The following is an 18,828-nucleotide window of genomic DNA, read 5'->3' as shown; positions in this document are numbered from 1 at the left end:
CCAGGCCCGGCTGCAGCTGCCGAGAGGATTCCGGAGGCCTCCTCGACCAGGGGCCCAATCACGTGTGTGGCCTTGGCAGCCAAAGACGGATCCTGACCGGCACGGTCCCTTGTGCCCTCAACTCAGCCCTTCGGGGAGACCACGGCCCTGCTGTGCGTTCGGCGCCTGGAGCCTCCTGGGACCTAACCCTAACCCTAACCGTACCCCGAACCGGGACCCTCCACCGCAACCTAAGCCTGCCTCGAACCCTAACCCTGCAAGTGAGCCGCCTTCGGGCATGGGCCCTCACTTCAGCCCTCGAGGGAGATCACGAGACTGGAGTCGATTCAGCCCTGGCGACGTCCCTGGGCCGAACCCTAACCCTAGCTGAGGCTCCCTCCCCATGGGGACCCAATGCCAACGTCTGACAACACCACGCGCCTGGGGTCCGGAAGCGGTGCAGGCTGACTCGGCATGGAACCTGGAAGCTCACCATGTGGTTTCCCCGCCTGGCTGCAGCTGAGCGAGAGGATTCCGGAGGCCTCCTCGACCGGGGGCCGATCGACGTCTGTGGCCCTGGCAGCCAAAGCCGGATCCTGACCGGCACCGTCCCTTGTGTCCTCAACTCAGCCCTTCGGGGAGACCACGGCCCTGCGGTGGGTTCGGCGCCTGGAGCCTCCTGGGACCTAACCCTAACCCTAACCCGACACCGAACGGGGACCCTCCACCGACACCTACGCCGGCCTCGAACCCTAAGCCTGCACTTGAGCCGCCTTGCTGCATGGGCCCTCACTTCAGCCCTCGAGGGAGATCACGAGACCGGAGTCGCTTCGGCCCTGGCGACGTCCCTGGACCGAACCCTAACCCTAGCTAAGGCTCCCTCCCCAAGAGGACCCAATGCCCGCGTCGGACAACACCACGCGCCTGGCGTCTGGAAGAGGGGCAGGCTGACTCGGCATGGAACCTGGAAGCTCACCATGCCGAATCCCAGGCCCGGCTGCAGCTGCCGAGAGGATTCCGGAGGCCTCCTCGACCAGGGGCCCAATCACGTGTGTGGCCTTGGCAGCCAAAGACGGATCCTGACCGGCACGGTCCCTTGTGCCCTCAACTCAGCCCTTCGGGGAGACCACGGCCCTGCTGTGGGTTCGGCGCCTGGAGCCTCCTGGGACCTAACCCTAACCCTAACCGTACCCCGAACCGGGACCCTCCACCGCAACCTAAGCCTGCCTCGAACCCTAACCCTGCAAGTGAGCCGCCTTCGGGCATGGGCCCTCACTTCAGCCCTCGAGGGAGATCACGAGACTGGAGTCGATTCAGCCCTGGCGACGTCCCTGGGCCGAACCCTAAGCCTAGCTGAGGCTCCCTCCCCATGGGGACCCAATGCCAACGTCTGACAACACCACGCGCCTGGGGTCCGGAAGCGGTGCAGGCTGACTCGGCATGGAACCTGGAAGCTCACCATGTGGTTTCCCCGCCTGGCTGCAGCTGAGCGAGAGGATTCCGGAGGCCTCCTCAACCGGGGGCCGATCGACGTCTGTGGCCCTGGCAGCCAAAGCCGGATCCTGACCGGCACCGTCCCTTGTGTCCTCAACTCAGCCCTTCGGGGAGACCACGGCCCTGCGGTGGGTTCGGCGCCTGGAGCCTCCTGGGACCTAACCCTAACCCTAACCCGACACCGAACGGGGACCCGCCACCGACACCTACGCCGGCCTCGAACCCTAAGCCTGCACTTGAGCCGCCTTGCTGCATGGGCCCTCACTTCAGCCCTCGAGGGAGATCACGAGACCGGAGTCGCTTCGGCCCTGGCGACGTCCCTGGACCGAACCCTAACCCTAGCTAAGGCTCCCTCCCCAAGAGGACCCAATGCCCGCGTCGGACAACACCACGCGCCTGGCGTCCGGAAGAGGGGCAGGCTGACTCGGCATGGAACCTGGAAGCTCACCATGCCGAATCCCAGGCCCGGCTGCAGCTGCCGAGAGGATTCCGGAGGCCTCCTCGACCAGGGGCCCAATCACGTGTGTGGCCTTGGCAGCCAAAGACGGATCCTGACCGGCACGGTCCCTTGTGCCCTCAAGTCAGCCCTTCGGGGAGACCACGGCCCTGCTGTGCGTTCGGCGCCTGGAGCCTCCTGGGACCTAACCCTAACCCTAACCGTACCCCGAACCGGGACCCTCCACCGCAACCTAAGCCTGCCTCGAACCCTAACCCTGCAAGTGAGCCGCCTTCGGGCATGGGCCCTCACTTCAGCCCTCGAGGGAGATCACGAGACTGGAGTCGATTCAGCCCTGGCGACGTCCCTGGGCCGAACCCTAACCCTAGCTGAGGCTCCCTCCCCATGGGGACCCAATGCCAACGTCTGACAACACCACGCGCCTGGGGTCCGGAAGCGGTGCAGGCTGACTCGGCATGGAACCTGGAAGCTCACCATGTGGTTTCCCCGCCTGGCTGCAGCTGAGCGAGAGGATTCCGGAGGCCTCCTCGACCGGGGGCCGATCGACGTCTGTGGCCCTGGCAGCCAAAGCCGGATCCTGACCGGCACCGTCCCTTGTGTCCTCAACTCAGCCCTTCGGGGAGACCACGGCCCTGCGGTGGGTTCGGCGCCTGGAGCCTCCTGGGACCTAACCCTAACCCTAACCCGACACCGAACGGGGACCCTCCACCGACACCTACGCCGGCCTCGAACCCTAAGCCTGCACTTGAGCCGCCTTGCTGCATGGGCCCTCACTTCAGCCCTCGAGGGAGATCACGAGACCGGAGTCGCTTCGGCCCTGGCGACGTCCCTGGACCGAACCCTAACCCTAGCTAAGGCTCCCTCCCCAAGAGGACCCAATGCCCGCGTCGGACAACACCACGCGCCTGGCGTCCGGAAGCGGTGCAGGCTGACTCGGCATGGAACCTGGAAGCTCACCATGCCGAATCCCAGGCCCGGCTGCAGCTGCCGAGAGGATTCCGGAGGCCTCCTCGACCAGGGGCCCAATCACGTGTGTGGCCTTGGCAGCCAAAGACGGATCCTGACCGGCACGGTCCCTTGTGCCCTCAACTCAGCCCTTCGGGGAGACCACGGCCCTGCTGTGGGTTCGGCGCCTGGAGCCTCCTGGGACCTAACCCTAACCCTAACCGTACCCCGAACCGGGACCCTCTACCGCAACCTAAGCCTGCCTCGAACCCTAACCCTGCAAGTGAGCCGCCTTCGGGCATGGGCCCTCACTTCAGCCCTCGAGGGAGATCACGAGACTGGAGTCGATTCAGCCCTGGCGACGTCCCTGGGCCGAACCCTAAGCCTAGCTGAGGCTCCCTCCCCATGGGGACCCAATGCCAACGTCTGACAACACCACGCGCCTGGGGTCCGGAAGCGGTGCAGGCTGACTCGGCATGGAACCTGGAAGCTCACCATGTGGTTTCCCCGCCTGGCTGCAGCTGAGCGAGAGGATTCCGGAGGCCTCCTCGACCGGGGGCCGATCGACGTCTGTCGCCCTGGCAGCCAAAGCCGGATCCTGACCGGCACCGTCCCTTGTGTCCTCAACTCAGCCCTTCGGGGAGACCACGGCCCTGCGGTGGGTTCGGCGCCTGGAGCCTCCTGGGACCTAACCCTAACCCTAACCGTACCCCGAACGGGGACCCTCCACCGACACCTAAGCCTGCCTCGAACCCTAACCCTGCAAGTGAGCCGCCTTCGGGCATGGGCCCTCACTTCAGCCCTCGAGGGAGATCACGAGACTGGATTCGATTCAGCCCTGGCGACGTCCCTGGGCCGAACCCTAAGCCTAGCTGAGGCTCCCTCCCCATGGGGACCCAATGCCAACGTCTGACAACACCACGCGCCTGGGGTCCGGAAGCGGTGCAGGCTGACTCGGCATGGAACCTGGAAGCTCACCATGTGGTTTCCCCGCCTGGCTGCAGCTGAGCGAGAGGATTCCGGAGGCCTCCTCGACCGGGGGCCGATCGACGTCTGTGGCCCTGGCAGCCAAAGCCGGATCCTGACCGGCACCGTCCCTTGTGTCCTCAACTCAGCCCTTCGGGGAGACCACGGCCCTGCGGTGGGTTCGGCGCCTGGAGCCTCCTGGGACCTAACCATAACCCTAACCCGACACCGAACGGGGACCCTCCACCGACACCTACGCCGGTCTCGAACCCTAAGCCTGCACTTGAGCCGCCTTGCTGCATGGGCCCTCACTTCAGCCCTCGAGGGAGATACGAGACCGGAGTCGCTTCGGCCCTGGCGACGTCCCTGGACCGAACCCTAACCCTAGCTAAGGCTCCCTCCCCAAGAGGACCCAATGCCCGCGTCGGACAACACCACGCGCCTGGCGTCCGGAAGAGGGGCAGGCTGACTCGGCATGGAACCTGGAAGCTCACCATGCCGAATCCCAGGCCCGGCTGCAGCTGCTGAGAGGATTCCGGAGGCCTCCTCGACCATGGGCCCAATCACGTGTGTGGCCTTGGCAGCCAAAGACGGATCCTGACCGGCACGGTCCCTTGTGCCCTCAACTCAGCCCTTCGGGGAGACCACGGCCCTGCTGTGCGTTCGGCGCCTGGAGCCTCCTGGGACCTAACCCTAACCCTAACCGTACCCCGAACCGGGACCCTCCACCGCAACCTAAGCCTGCCTCGAACCCTAACCCTGCAAGTGAGCCGCCTTCGGGCATGGGCCCTCACTTCAGCCCTCGAGGGAGATCACGAGACTGGAGTCGATTCAGCCCTGGCGACGTCCCTGGGCCGAACCCTAAGCCTAGCTGAGGCTCCCTCCCCATGGGGACCCAATGCCAACGTCTGACAACACCACGCGCCTGGGGTCCGGAAGCGGTGCAGGCTGACTCGGCATGGAACCTGGAAGCTCACCATGTGGTTTCCCCGCCTGGCTGCAGCTGAGCGAGAGGATTCCGGAGGCCTCCTCGACCGGGGGCTGATCGACGTCTGTGGCCCTGGCAGCCAAAGCCGGATCCTGACCGGCACCGTCCCTTGTGTCCTCAACTCAGCCCTTCGGGGAGACCACGGCCCTGCGGTGGGTTCGGCGCCTGGAGCCTCCTGGGACCTAACCCTAACCCTAACCCGACACCGAACGGGGACCCTCCACCGACACCTACGCCGGCCTCGAACCCTAAGCCTGCACTTGAGCCGCCTTGCTGCATGGGCCCTCACTTCAGCCCTCGAGGGAGATCACGAGACCGGAGTCGCTTCGGCCCTGGCGACGTCCCTGGACCGAACCCTAACCCTAGCTAAGGCTCCCTCCCCAAGAGGACCCAATGCCCGCGTCGGACAACACCACGCGCCTGGCGTCCGGAAGCGGTGCAGGCTGACTCGGCATGGAACCTGGAAGCTCACCATGCCGAATCCCAGGCCCGGCTGCAGCTGCCGAGAGGATTCCGGAGGCCTCCTCGACCAGGGGCCCAATCACGTGTGTGGCCTTGGCAGCCAAAGACGGATCCTGACCGGCACGGTCCCTTGTGCCCTCAACTCAGCCCTTCGGGGAGACCACGGCCCTGCTGTGGGTTCGGCGCCTGGAGCCTCCTGGGACCTAACCCTAACCCTAACCGTACCCCGAACCGGGACCCTCCACCGCAACCTAAGCCTGCCTCGAACCCTAACCCTGCAAGTGAGCCGCCTTCGGGCATGGGCCCTCACTTCAGCCCTCGAGGGAGATCACGAGACTGGAGTCGATTCAGCCCTGGCGACGTCCCTGGGCCGAACCCTAACCCTAGCTGAGGCTCCCTCCCCATGGGGACCCAATGCCAACGTCTGACAACACCACGCGCCTGGGGTCCGGAAGCGGTGCAGGCTGACTCGGCATGGAACCTGGAAGCTCACCATGTGGTTTCCCCGCCTGGCTGCAGCTGAGCGAGAGGATTCCGGAGGCCTCCTCGACCGGGGGCCGATCGACGACTGTGGCCCTGGCAGCCAAAGCCGGATCCTGACCGGCACGGTCCCTTGTGCCCTCAACTCAGCCCTTCGGGGAGACCACGGCCCTGCTGTGGGTTCGGCGCCTGGAGCCTCCTGGGACCTAACCCTAACCCTAACCGTACCCCGAACCGGGACCCTCCACCGCAACCTAAGCCTGCCTCGAACCCTAACCCTGCAAGTGAGCCGCCTTCGGGCATGGGCCCTCACTTCAGCCCTCGAGGGAGATCACGAGACTGGAGTCGATTCAGCCCTGGCGACGTCCCTGGGCCGAACCCTAACCCTAGCTGAGGCTCCCTCCCCATGGGGACCCAATGCCAACGTCTGACAACACCACGCGCCTGGGGTCCGGAAGCGGTGCAGGCTGACTCGGCATGGAACCTGGAAGCTCACCATGTGGTTTCCCCGCCTGGCTGCAGCTGAGCGAGAGGATTCCGGAGGCCTCCTCGACCGGGGGCCGATCGACGTCTGTGGCCCTGGCAGCCAAAGCCGGATCCTGACCGGCACCGTCCCTTGTGTCCTCAACTCAGCCCTTCGGGGAGACCACGGCCCTGCTGTGGGTTCGGCGCCTGGAGCCTCCTGGGACCTAACCCTAACCCTAACCCGACACCGAACGGGGACCCTCCACCGACACCTACGCCGGCCTCGAACCCTAAGCCTGCACTTGAGCCGCCTTGCTGCATGGGCCCTCACTTCAGCCCTCGAGGGAGATCACGAGACCGGAGTCGCTTCGGCCCTGGCGACGTCCCTGGACCGAACCCTAACCCTAGCTAAGGCTCCCTCCCCAAGAGGACCCAATGCCCGCGTCGGACAACACCACGCGCCTGGCGTCCGGAAGCGGTGCAGGCTGACTCGGCATGGAACCTGGAAGCTCACCATGCCGAATCCCAGGCCCGGCTGCAGCTGCCGAGAGGATTCCGGAGGCCTCCTCGACCAGGGGCCCAATCACGTGTGTGGCCTTGGCAGCCAAAGACGGATCCTGACCGGCACGGTCCCTTGTGCCCTCAACTCAGCCCTTCGGGGAGACCACGGCCCTGCTGTGGGTTCGGCGCCTGGAGCCTCCTGGGACCTAACCCTAACCCTAACCGTACCCCGAACCGGGACCCTCCACCGCAACCTAAGCCTGCCTCGAACCCTAACCCTGCAAGTGAGCCGCCTTCGGGCATGGGCCCTCACTTCAGCCCTCGAGGGAGATCACGAGACTGGAGTCGATTCAGCCCTGGCGACGTCCCTGGGCCGAACCCTAAGCCTAGCTGAGGCTCCCTCCCCATGGGGACCCAATGCCAACGTCTGACAACACCACGCGCCTGGGGTCCGGAAGCGGTGCAGGCTGACTCGGCATGGAACCTGGAAGCTCACCATGTGGTTTCCCCGCCTGGCTGCAGCTGAGCGAGAGGATTCCGGAGGCCTCCTCGACCGGGGGCCGATCGACGTCTGTGGCCCTGGCAGCCAAAGCCGGATCCTGACCGGCACCGTCCCTTGTGTCCTCAACTCAGCCCTTCGGGGAGACCACGGCCCTGCGGTGGGTTCGGCGCCTGGAGCCTCCTGGGACCTAACCCTAACCCTAACCCGACACCGAACGGGGACCCTCCACCGACACCTACGCCGGCCTCGAACCCTAAGCCTGCACTTGAGCCGCCTTGCTGCATGGGCCCTCACTTCAGCCCTCGAGGGAGATCACGAGACCGGAGTCGCTTCGGCCCTGGCGACGTCCCTGGACCGAACCCTAACCCTAGCTAAGGCTCCCTCCCCAAGAGGACCCAATGCCCGCGTCGGACAACACCACGCGCCTGGCGTCCGGAAGCGGTGCAGGCTGACTCGGCATGGAACCTGGAAGCTCACCATGCCGAATCCCAGGCCCGGCTGCAGCTGCCGAGAGGATTCCGGAGGCCTCCTCGACCAGGGGCCCAATCACGTGTGTGGCCTTGGCAGCCAAAGACGGATCCTGACCGGCACGGTCCCTTGTGCCCTCAACTCAGCCCTTCGGGGAGACCACGGCCCTGCTGTGGGTTCGGCGCCTGGAGCCTCCTGGGACCTAACCCTAACCCTAACCGTACCCCGAACCGGGACCCTCCACCGCAACCTAAGCCTGCCTCGAACCCTAACCCTGCAAGTGAGCCGCCTTCGGGCATGGGCCCTCACTTCAGCCCTCGAGGGAGATCACGAGACTGGAGTCGATTCAGCCCTGGCGACGTCCCTGGGCCGAACCCTAACCCTAGCTGAGGCTCCCTCCCCATGGGGACCCAATGCCAACGTCTGACAACACCACGCGCCTGGGGTCCGGAAGCGGTGCAGGCTGACTCGGCATGGAACCTGGAAGCTCACCATGTGGTTTCCCCGCCTGGCTGCAGCTGAGCGAGAGGATTCCGGAGGCCTCCTCGACCGGGGGCCGATCGACGTCTGTGGCCCTGGCAGCCAAAGCCGGATCCTGACCGGCACCGTCCCTTGTGTCCTCAACTCAGCCCTTCGGGGAGACCACGGCCCTGCGGTGGGTTCGGCGCCTGGAGCCTCCTGGGACCTAACCCTAACCCTAACCCGACACCGAACGGGGACCCTCCACCGACACCTACGCCGGCCTCGAACCCTAAGCCTGCACTTGAGCCGCCTTGCTGCATGGGCCCTCACTTCAGCCCTCGAGGGAGATCACGAGACCGGAGTCGCTTCGGCCCTGGCGACGTCCCTGGACCGAACCCTAACCCTAGCTAAGGCTCCCTCCCCAAGAGGACCCAATGCCCGCGTCGGACAACACCACGCGCCTGGCGTCCGGAAGCGGTGCAGGCTGACTCGGCATGGAACCTGGAAGCTCACCATGCCGAATCCCAGGCCCGGCTGCAGCTGCCGAGAGGATTCCGGAGGCCTCCTCGACCAGGGGCCCAATCACGTGTGTGGCCTTGGCAGCCAAAGACGGATCCTGACCGGCACGGTCCCTTGTGCCCTCAACTCAGCCCTTCGGGGAGACCACGGCCCTGCTGTGGGTTCGGCGCCTGGAGCCTCCTGGGACCTAACCCTAACCCTAACCGTACCCCGAACCGGGACCCTCCACCGCAACCTAAGCCTGCCTCGAACCCTAACCCTGCAAGTGAGCCGCCTTCGGGCATGGGCCCTCACTTCAGCCCTCGAGGGAGATCACGAGACTGGAGTCGATTCAGCCCTGGCGACGTCCCTGGGCCGAACCCTAAGCCTAGCTGAGGCTCCCTCCCCATGGGGACCCAATGCCAACGTCTGACAACACCACGCGCCTGGGGTCCGGAAGCGGTGCAGGCTGACTCGGCATGGAACCTGGAAGCTCACCATGTGGTTTCCCCGCCTGGCTGCAGCTGAGCGAGAGGATTCCGGAGGCCTCCTCGACCGGGGGCCGATCGACGTCTGTGGCCCTGGCAGCCAAAGCCGGATCCTGACCGGCACCGTCCCTTGTGTCCTCAACTCAGCCCTTCGGGGAGACCACGGCCCTGCGGTGGGTTCGGCGCCTGGAGCCTCCTGGGACCTAACCCTAACCCTAACCCGACACCGAACGGGGACCCGCCACCGACACCTACGCCGGCCTCGAACCCTAAGCCTGCACTTGAGCCGCCTTGCTGCATGGGCCCTCACTTCAGCCCTCGAGGGAGATCACGAGACCGGAGTCGCTTCGGCCCTGGCGACGTCCCTGGACCGAACCCTAACCCTAGCTAAGGCTCCCTCCCCAAGAGGACCCAATGCCCGCGTCGGACAACACCACGCGCCTGGCGTCCGGAAGCGGTGCAGGCTGACTCGGCATGGAACCTGGAAGCTCACCATGCCGAATCCCAGGCCCGGCTGCAGCTGCCGAGAGGATTCCGGAGGCCTCCTCGACCAGGGGCCCAATCACGTGTGTGGCCTTGGCAGCCAAAGACGGATCCTGACCGGCACGGTCCCTTGTGCCCTCAACTCAGCCCTTCGGGGAGACCACGGCCCTGCTGTGGGTTCGGCGCCTGGAGCCTCCTGGGACCTAACCCTAACCCTAACCGTACCCCGAACCGGGACCCTCCACCGCAACCTAAGCCTGCCTCGAACCCTAACCCTGCAAGTGAGCCGCCTTCGGGCATGGGCCCTCACTTCAGCCCTCGAGGGAGATCACGAGACTGGAGTCGATTCAGCCCTGGCGACGTCCCTGGGCCGAACCCTAAGCCTAGCTGAGGCTCCCTCCCCATGGGGACCCAATGCCAACGTCTGACAACACCACGCGCCTGGGGTCCGGAAGCGGTGCAGGCTGACTCGGCATGGAACCTGGAAGCTCACCATGTGGTTTCCCCGCCTGGCTGCAGCTGAGCGAGAGGATTCCGGAGGCCTCCTCGACCGGGGGCCGATCGACGTCTGTGGCCCTGGCAGCCAAAGCCGGATCCTGACCGGCACCGTCCCTTGTGTCCTCAACTCAGCCCTTCGGGGAGACCACGGCCCTGCGGTGGGTTCGGCGCCTGGAGCCTCCTGGGACCTAACCCTAACCCTAACCCGACACCGAACGGGGACCCTCCACCGACACCTACGCCGGCCTCGAACCCTAAGCCTGCACTTGAGCCGCCTTGCTGCATGGGCCCTCACTTCAGCCCTCGAGGGAGATCACGAGACCGGAGTCGCTTCGGCCCTGGCGACGTCCCTGGACCGAACCCTAACCCTAGCTAAGGCTCCCTCCCCAAGAGGACCCAATGCCCGCGTCGGACAACACCACGCGCCTGGCGTCCGGAAGCGGTGCAGGCTGACTCGGCATGGAACCTGGAAGCTCACCATGCCGAATCCCAGGCCCGGCTGCAGCTGCCGAGAGGATTCCGGAGGCCTCCTCGACCAGGGGCCCAATCACGTGTGTGGCCTTGGCAGCCAAAGACGGATCCTGACCGGCACGGTCCCTTGTGCCCTCAACTCAGCCCTTCGGGGAGACCACGGCCCTGCTGTGGGTTCGGCGCCTGGAGCCTCCTGGGACCTAACCCTAACCCTAACCGTACCCCGAACCGGGACCCTCCACCGCAACCTAAGCCTGCCTCGAACCCTAACCCTGCAAGTGAGCCGCCTTCGGGCATGGGCCCTCACTTCAGCCCTCGAGGGAGATCACGAGACTGGAGTCGATTCAGCCCTGGCGACGTCCCTGGGCCGAACCCTAAGCCTAGCTGAGGCTCCCTCCCCATGGGGACCCAATGCCAACGTCTGACAACACCACGCGCCTGGGGTCCGGAAGCGGTGCAGGCTGACTCGGCATGGAACCTGGAAGCTCACCATGTGGTTTCCCCGCCTGGCTGCAGCTGAGCGAGAGGATTCCGGAGGCCTCCTCGACCGGGGGCCGATCGACGTCTGTGGCCCTGGCAGCCAAAGCCGGATCCTGACCGGCACCGTCCCTTGTGTCCTCAACTCAGCCCTTCGGGGAGACCACGGCCCTGCGGTGGGTTCGGCGCCTGGAGCCTCCTGGGACCTAACCCTAACCCTAACCCGACACCGAACGGGGACCCTCCACCGACACCTACGCCGGCCTCGAACCCTAAGCCTGCACTTGAGCCGCCTTGCTGCATGGGCCCTCACTTCAGCCCTCGAGGGAGATCACGAGACCGGAGTCGCTTCGGCCCTGGCGACGTCCCTGGACCGAACCCTAACCCTAGCTAAGGCTCCCTCCCCAAGAGGACCCAATGCCCGCGTCGGACAACACCACGCGCCTGGCGTCCGGAAGCGGTGCAGGCTGACTCGGCATGGAACCTGGAAGCTCACCATGCCGAATCCCAGGCCCGGCTGCAGCTGCCGAGAGGATTCCGGAGGCCTCCTCGACCAGGGGCCCAATCACGTGTGTGGCCTTGGCAGCCAAAGACGGATCCTGACCGGCACGGTCCCTTGTGCCCTCAACTCAGCCCTTCGGGGAGACCACGGCCCTGCTGTGGGTTCGGCGCCTGGAGCCTCCTGGGACCTAACCCTAACCCTAACCGTACCCCGAACCGGGACCCTCCACCGCAACCTAAGCCTGCCTCGAACCCTAACCCTGCAAGTGAGCCGCCTTCGGGCATGGGCCCTCACTTCAGCCCTCGAGGGAGATCACGAGACTGGAGTCGATTCAGCCCTGGCGACGTCCCTGGGCCGAACCCTAACCCTAGCTGAGGCTCCCTCCCCATGGGGACCCAATGCCAACGTCTGACAACACCACGCGCCTGGGGTCCGGAAGCGGTGCAGGCTGACTCGGCATGGAACCTGGAAGCTCACCATGTGGTTTCCCCGCCTGGCTGCAGCTGAGCGAGAGGATTCCGGAGGCCTCCTCGACCGGGGGCCGATCGACGACTGTGGCCCTGGCAGCCAAAGCCGGATCCTGACCGGCACGGTCCCTTGTGCCCTCAACTCAGCCCTTCGGGGAGACCACGGCCCTGCTGTGGGTTCGGCGCCTGGAGCCTCCTGGGACCTAACCCTAACCCTAACCGTACCCCGAACCGGGACCCTCCACCGCAACCTAAGCCTGCCTCGAACCCTAACCCTGCAAGTGAGCCGCCTTCGGGCATGGGCCCTCACTTCAGCCCTCGAGGGAGATCACGAGACTGGAGTCGATTCAGCCCTGGCGACGTCCCTGGGCCGAACCCTAACCCTAGCTGAGGCTCCCTCCCCATGGGGACCCAATGCCAACGTCTGACAACACCACGCGCCTGGGGTCCGGAAGCGGTGCAGGCTGACTCGGCATGGAACCTGGAAGCTCACCATGCCGAATCCCAGGCCCGGCTGCAGCTGCCGAGAGGATTCCGGAGGCCTCCTCGACCAGGGGCCCAATCACGTGTGTGGCCTTGGCAGCCAAAGACGGATCCTGACCGGCACGGTCCCTTGTGCCCTCAACTCAGCCCTTCGGGGAGACCACGGCCCTGCTGTGGGTTCGGCGCCTGGAGCCTCCTGGGACCTAACCCTAACCCTAACCGTACCCCGAACCGGGACCCTCCACCGCAACCTAAGCCTGCCTCGAACCCTAACCCTGCAAGTGAGCCGCCTTCGGGCATGGGCCCTCACTTCAGCCCTCGAGGGAGATCACGAGACTGGAGTCGATTCAGCCCTGGCGACGTCCCTGGGCCGAACCCTAAGCCTAGCTGAGGCTCCCTCCCCATGGGGACCCAATGCCAACGTCTGACAACACCACGCGCCTGGGGTCCGGAAGCGGTGCAGGCTGACTCGGCATGGAACCTGGAAGCTCACCATGTGGTTTCCCCGCCTGGCTGCAGCTGAGCGAGAGGATTCCGGAGGCCTCCTCGACCGGGGGCCGATCGACGTCTGTGGCCCTGGCAGCCAAAGCCGGATCCTGACCGGCACCGTCCCTTGTGTCCTCAACTCAGCCCTTCGGGGAGACCACGGCCCTGCGGTGGGTTCGGCGCCTGGAGCCTCCTGGGACCTAACCCTAACCCTAACCCGACACCGAACGGGGACCCTCCACCGACACCTACGCCGGCCTCGAACCCTAAGCCTGCACTTGAGCCGCCTTGCTGCATGGGCCCTCACTTCAGCCCTCGAGGGAGATCACGAGACCGGAGTCGCTTCGGCCCTGGCGACGTCCCTGGACCGAACCCTAACCCTAGCTAAGGCTCCCTCCCCAAGAGGACCCAATGCCCGCGTCGGACAACACCACGCGCCTGGCGTCCGGAAGCGGTGCAGGCTGACTCGGCATGGAACCTGGAAGCTCACCATGCCGAATCCCAGGCCCGGCTGCAGCTGCCGAGAGGATTCCGGAGGCCTCCTCGACCAGGGGCCCAATCACGTGTGTGGCCTTGGCAGCCAAAGACGGATCCTGACCGGCACGGTCCCTTGTGCCCTCAACTCAGCCCTTCGGGGAGACCACGGCCCTGCTGTGGGTTCGGCGCCTGGAGCCTCCTGGGACCTAACCCTAACCCTAACCGTACCCCGAACCGGGACCCTCCACCGCAACCTAAGCCTGCCTCGAACCCTAACCCTGCAAGTGAGCCGCCTTCGGGCATGGGCCCTCACTTCAGCCCTCGAGGGAGATCACGAGACTGGAGTCGATTCAGCCCTGGCGACGTCCCTGGGCCGAACCCTAACCCTAGCTGAGGCTCCCTCCCCATGGGGACCCAATGCCAACGTCTGACAACACCACGCGCCTGGGGTCCGGAAGCGGTGCAGGCTGACTCGGCATGGAACCTGGAAGCTCACCATGTGGTTTCCCCGCCTGGCTGCAGCTGAGCGAGAGGATTCCGGAGGCCTCCTCGACCGGGGGCCGATCGACGACTGTGGCCCTGGCAGCCAAAGCCGGATCCTGACCGGCACGGTCCCTTGTGCCCTCAACTCAGCCCTTCGGGGAGACCACGGCCCTGCTGTGGGTTCGGCGCCTGGAGCCTCCTGGGACCTAACCCTAACCCTAACCGTACCCCGAACCGGGACCCTCCACCGCAACCTAAGCCTGCCTCGAACCCTAACCCTGCAAGTGAGCCGCCTTCGGGCATGGGCCCTCACTTCAGCCCTCGAGGGAGATCACGAGACTGGAGTCGATTCAGCCCTGGCGACGTCCCTGGGCCGAACCCTAACCCTAGCTGAGGCTCCCTCCCCATGGGGACCCAATGCCAACGTCTGACAACACCACGCGCCTGGGGTCCGGAAGCGGTGCAGGCTGACTCGGCATGGAACCTGGAAGCTCACCATGTGGTTTCCCCGCCTGGCTGCAGCTGAGCGAGAGGATTCCGGAGGCCTCCTCGACCGGGGGCCGATCGACGTCTGTGGCCCTGGCAGCCAAAGCCGGATCCTGACCGGCACCGTCCCTTGTGTCCTCAACTCAGCCCTTCGGGGAGACCACGGCCCTGCTGTGGGTTCGGCGCCTGGAGCCTCCTGGGACCTAACCCTAACCCTAACCCGACACCGAACGGGGACCCTCCACCGACACCTACGCCGGCCTCGAACCCTAAGCCTGCACTTGAGCCGCCTTGCTGCATGGGCCCTCACTTCAGCCCTCGAGGGAGATCACGAGACCGGAGTCGCTTCGGCCCTGGCGACGTCCCTGGACCGAACCCTAACCCTAGCTAAGGCTCCCTCCCCAAGAGGACCCAATGCCCGCGTCGGACAACACCACGCGCCTGGCGTCCGGAAGCGGTGCAGGCTGACTCGGCATGGAACCTGGAAGCTCACCATGCCGAATCCCAGGCCCGGCTGCAGCTGCCGAGAGGATTCCGGAGGCCTCCTCGACCAGGGGCCCAATCACGTGTGTGGCCTTGGCAGCCAAAGACGGATCCTGACCGGCACGGTCCCTTGTGCCCTCAACTCAGCCCTTCGGGGAGACCACGGCCCTGCTGTGGGTTCGGCGCCTGGAGCCTCCTGGGACCTAACCCTAACCCTAACCGTACCCCGAACCGGGACCCTCCACCGCAACCTAAGCCTGCCTCGAACCCTAACCCTGCAAGTGAGCCGCCTTCGGGCATGGGCCCTCACTTCAGCCCTCGAGGGAGATCACGAGACTGGAGTCGATTCAGCCCTGGCGACGTCCCTGGGCCGAACCCTAAGCCTAGCTGAGGCTCCCTCCCCATGGGGACCCAATGCCAACGTCTGACAACACCACGCGCCTGGGGTCCGGAAGCGGTGCAGGCTGACTCGGCATGGAACCTGGAAGCTCACCATGTGGTTTCCCCGCCTGGCTGCAGCTGAGCGAGAGGATTCCGGAGGCCTCCTCGACCGGGGGCCGATCGACGTCTGTGGCCCTGGCAGCCAAAGCCGGATCCTGACCGGCACCGTCCCTTGTGTCCTCAACTCAGCCCTTCGGGGAGACCACGGCCCTGCGGTGGGTTCGGCGCCTGGAGCCTCCTGGGACCTAACCCTAACCCTAACCCGACACCGAACGGGGACCCTCCACCGACACCTACGCCGGCCTCGAACCCTAAGCCTGCACTTGAGCCGCCTTGCTGCATGGGCCCTCACTTCAGCCCTCGAGGGAGATCACGAGACCGGAGTCGCTTCGGCCCTGGCGACGTCCCTGGACCGAACCCTAACCCTAGCTAAGGCTCCCTCCCCAAGAGGACCCAATGCCCGCGTCGGACAACACCACGCGCCTGGCGTCCGGAAGCGGTGCAGGCTGACTCGGCATGGAACCTGGAAGCTCACCATGCCGAATCCCAGGCCCGGCTGCAGCTGCCGAGAGGATTCCGGAGGCCTCCTCGACCAGGGGCCCAATCACGTGTGTGGCCTTGGCAGCCAAAGACGGATCCTGACCGGCACGGTCCCTTGTGCCCTCAACTCAGCCCTTCGGGGAGACCACGGCCCTGCTGTGGGTTCGGCGCCTGGAGCCTCCTGGGACCTAACCCTAACCCTAACCGTACCCCGAACCGGGACCCTCCACCGCAACCTAAGCCTGCCTCGAACCCTAACCCTGCAAGTGAGCCGCCTTCGGGCATGGGCCCTCACTTCAGCCCTCGAGGGAGATCACGAGACTGGAGTCGATTCAGCCCTGGCGACGTCCCTGGGCCGAACCCTAACCCTAGCTGAGGCTCCCTCCCCATGGGGACCCAATGCCAACGTCTGACAACACCACGCGCCTGGGGTCCGGAAGCGGTGCAGGCTGACTCGGCATGGAACCTGGAAGCTCACCATGTGGTTTCCCCGCCTGGCTGCAGCTGAGCGAGAGGATTCCGGAGGCCTCCTCGACCGGGGGCCGATCGACGTCTGTGGCCCTGGCAGCCAAAGCCGGATCCTGACCGGCACCGTCCCTTGTGTCCTCAACTCAGCCCTTCGGGGAGACCACGGCCCTGCGGTGGGTTCGGCGCCTGGAGCCTCCTGGGACCTAACCCTAACCCTAACCCGACACCGAACGGGGACCCTCCACCGACACCTACGCCGGCCTCGAACCCTAAGCCTGCACTTGAGCCGCCTTGCTGCATGGGCCCTCACTTCAGCCCTCGAGGGAGATCACGAGACCGGAGTCGCTTCGGCCCTGGCGACGTCCCTGGACCGAACCCTAACCCTAGCTAAGGCTCCCTCCCCAAGAGGACCCAATGCCCGCGTCGGACAACACCACGCGCCTGGCGTCCGGAAGCGGTGCAGGCTGACTCGGCATGGAACCTGGAAGCTCACCATGCCGAATCCCAGGCCCGGCTGCAGCTGCCGAGAGGATTCCGGAGGCCTCCTCGACCAGGGGCCCAATCACGTGTGTGGCCTTGGCAGCCAAAGACGGATCCTGACCGGCACGGTCCCTTGTGCCCTCAACTCAGCCCTTCGGGGAGACCACGGCCCTGCTGTGGGTTCGGCGCCTGGAGCCTCCTGGGACCTAACCCTAACCCTAACCGTACCCCGAACCGGGACCCTCCACCGCAACCTAAGCCTGCCTCGAACCCTAACCCTGCAAGTGAGCCGCCTTCGGGCATGGGCCCTCACTTCAGCCCTCGAGGGAGATCACGAGACTGGAGTCGATTCAGCCCTGGCGACGTCCCTGGGCCGAACCCTAAGCCTAGCTGAGGCTCCCTCCCCATGGGGACCCAATGCCAACGTCTGACAACACCACGCGCCTGGGGTCCGGAAGCGGTGCAGGCTGACTCGGCATGGAACCTGGAAGCTCACCATGTGGTTTCCCCGCCTGGCTGCAGCTGAGCGAGAGGATTCCGGAGGCCTCCTCGACCGGGGGCCGATCGACGTCTGTGGCCCTGGCAGCCAAAGCCGGATCCTGACCGGCACCGTCCCTTGTGTCCTCAACTCAGCCCTTCGGGGAGACCACGGCCCTGCGGTGGGTTCGGCGCCTGGAGCCTCCTGGGACCTAACCCTAACCCTAACCCGACACCGAACGGGGACCCGCCACCGACACCTACGCCGGCCTCGAACCCTAAGCCTGCACTTGAGCCGCCTTGCTGCATGGGCCCTCACTTCAGCCCTCGAGGGAGATCACGAGACCGGAGTCGCTTCGGCCCTGGCGACGTCCCTGGACCGAACCCTAACCCTAGCTAAGGCTCCCTCCCCAAGAGGACCCAATGCCCGCGTCGGACAACACCACGCGCCTGGCGTCCGGAAGCGGTGCAGGCTGACTCGGCATGGAACCTGGAAGCTCACCATGCCGAATCCCAGGCCCGGCTGCAGCTGCCGAGAGGATTCCGGAGGCCTCCTCGACCAGGGGCCCAATCACGTGTGTGGCCTTGGCAGCCAAAGACGGATCCTGACCGGCACGGTCCCTTGTGCCCTCAACTCAGCCCTTCGGGGAGACCACGGCCCTGCTGTGGGTTCGGCGCCTGGAGCCTCCTGGGACCTAACCCTAACCCTAACCGTACCCCGAACCGGGACCCTCCACCGCAACCTAAGCCTGCCTCGAACCCTAACCCTGCAAGTGAGCCGCCTTCGGGCATGGGCCCTCACTTCAGCCCTCGAGGGAGATCACGAGACTGGAGTCGATTCAGCCCTGGCGACGTCCCTGGGCCGAACCCTAAGCCTAGCTGAGGCTCCCTCCCCATGGGGACCCAATGCCAACGTCTGACAACACCACGCGCCTGGGGTCCGGAAGCGGTGCAGGCTGACTCGGCATGGAACCTGGAAGCTCACCATGTGGTTTCCCCGCCTGGCTGCAGCTGAGCGAGAGGATTCCGGAGGCCTCCTCGACCGGGGGCCGATCGACGTCTGTGGCCCTGGCAGCCAAAGCCGGATCCTGACCGGCACCGTCCCTTGTGTCCTCAACTCAGCCCTTCGGGGAGACCACGGCCCTGCGGTGGGTTCGGCGCCTGGAGCCTCCTGGGACCTAACCCTAACCCTAACCCGACACCGAACGGGGACCCTCCACCGACACCTACGCCGGCCTCGAACCCTAAGCCTGCACTTGAGCCGCCTTGCTGCATGGGCCCTCACTTCAGCCCTCGAGGGAGATCACGAGACCGGAGTCGCTTCGGCCCTGGCGACGTCCCTGGACCGAACCCTAACCCTAGCTAAGGCTCCCTCCCCAAGAGGACCCAATGCCCGCGTCGGACAACACCACGCGCCTGGCGTCCGGAAGCGGTGCAGGCTGACTCGGCATGGAACCTGGAAGCTCACCAT

The sequence above is a fragment of the Panthera onca genome, chromosome Y, assembly GCF_046562875.1.
Source record: "Panthera onca isolate mPanOnc1 chromosome Y, mPanOnc1 haplotype 2, whole genome shotgun sequence".
Taxonomy (NCBI): Eukaryota; Metazoa; Chordata; class Mammalia; order Carnivora; family Felidae; genus Panthera; species Panthera onca.
This window is presented reverse-complemented; position numbering follows the sequence as displayed.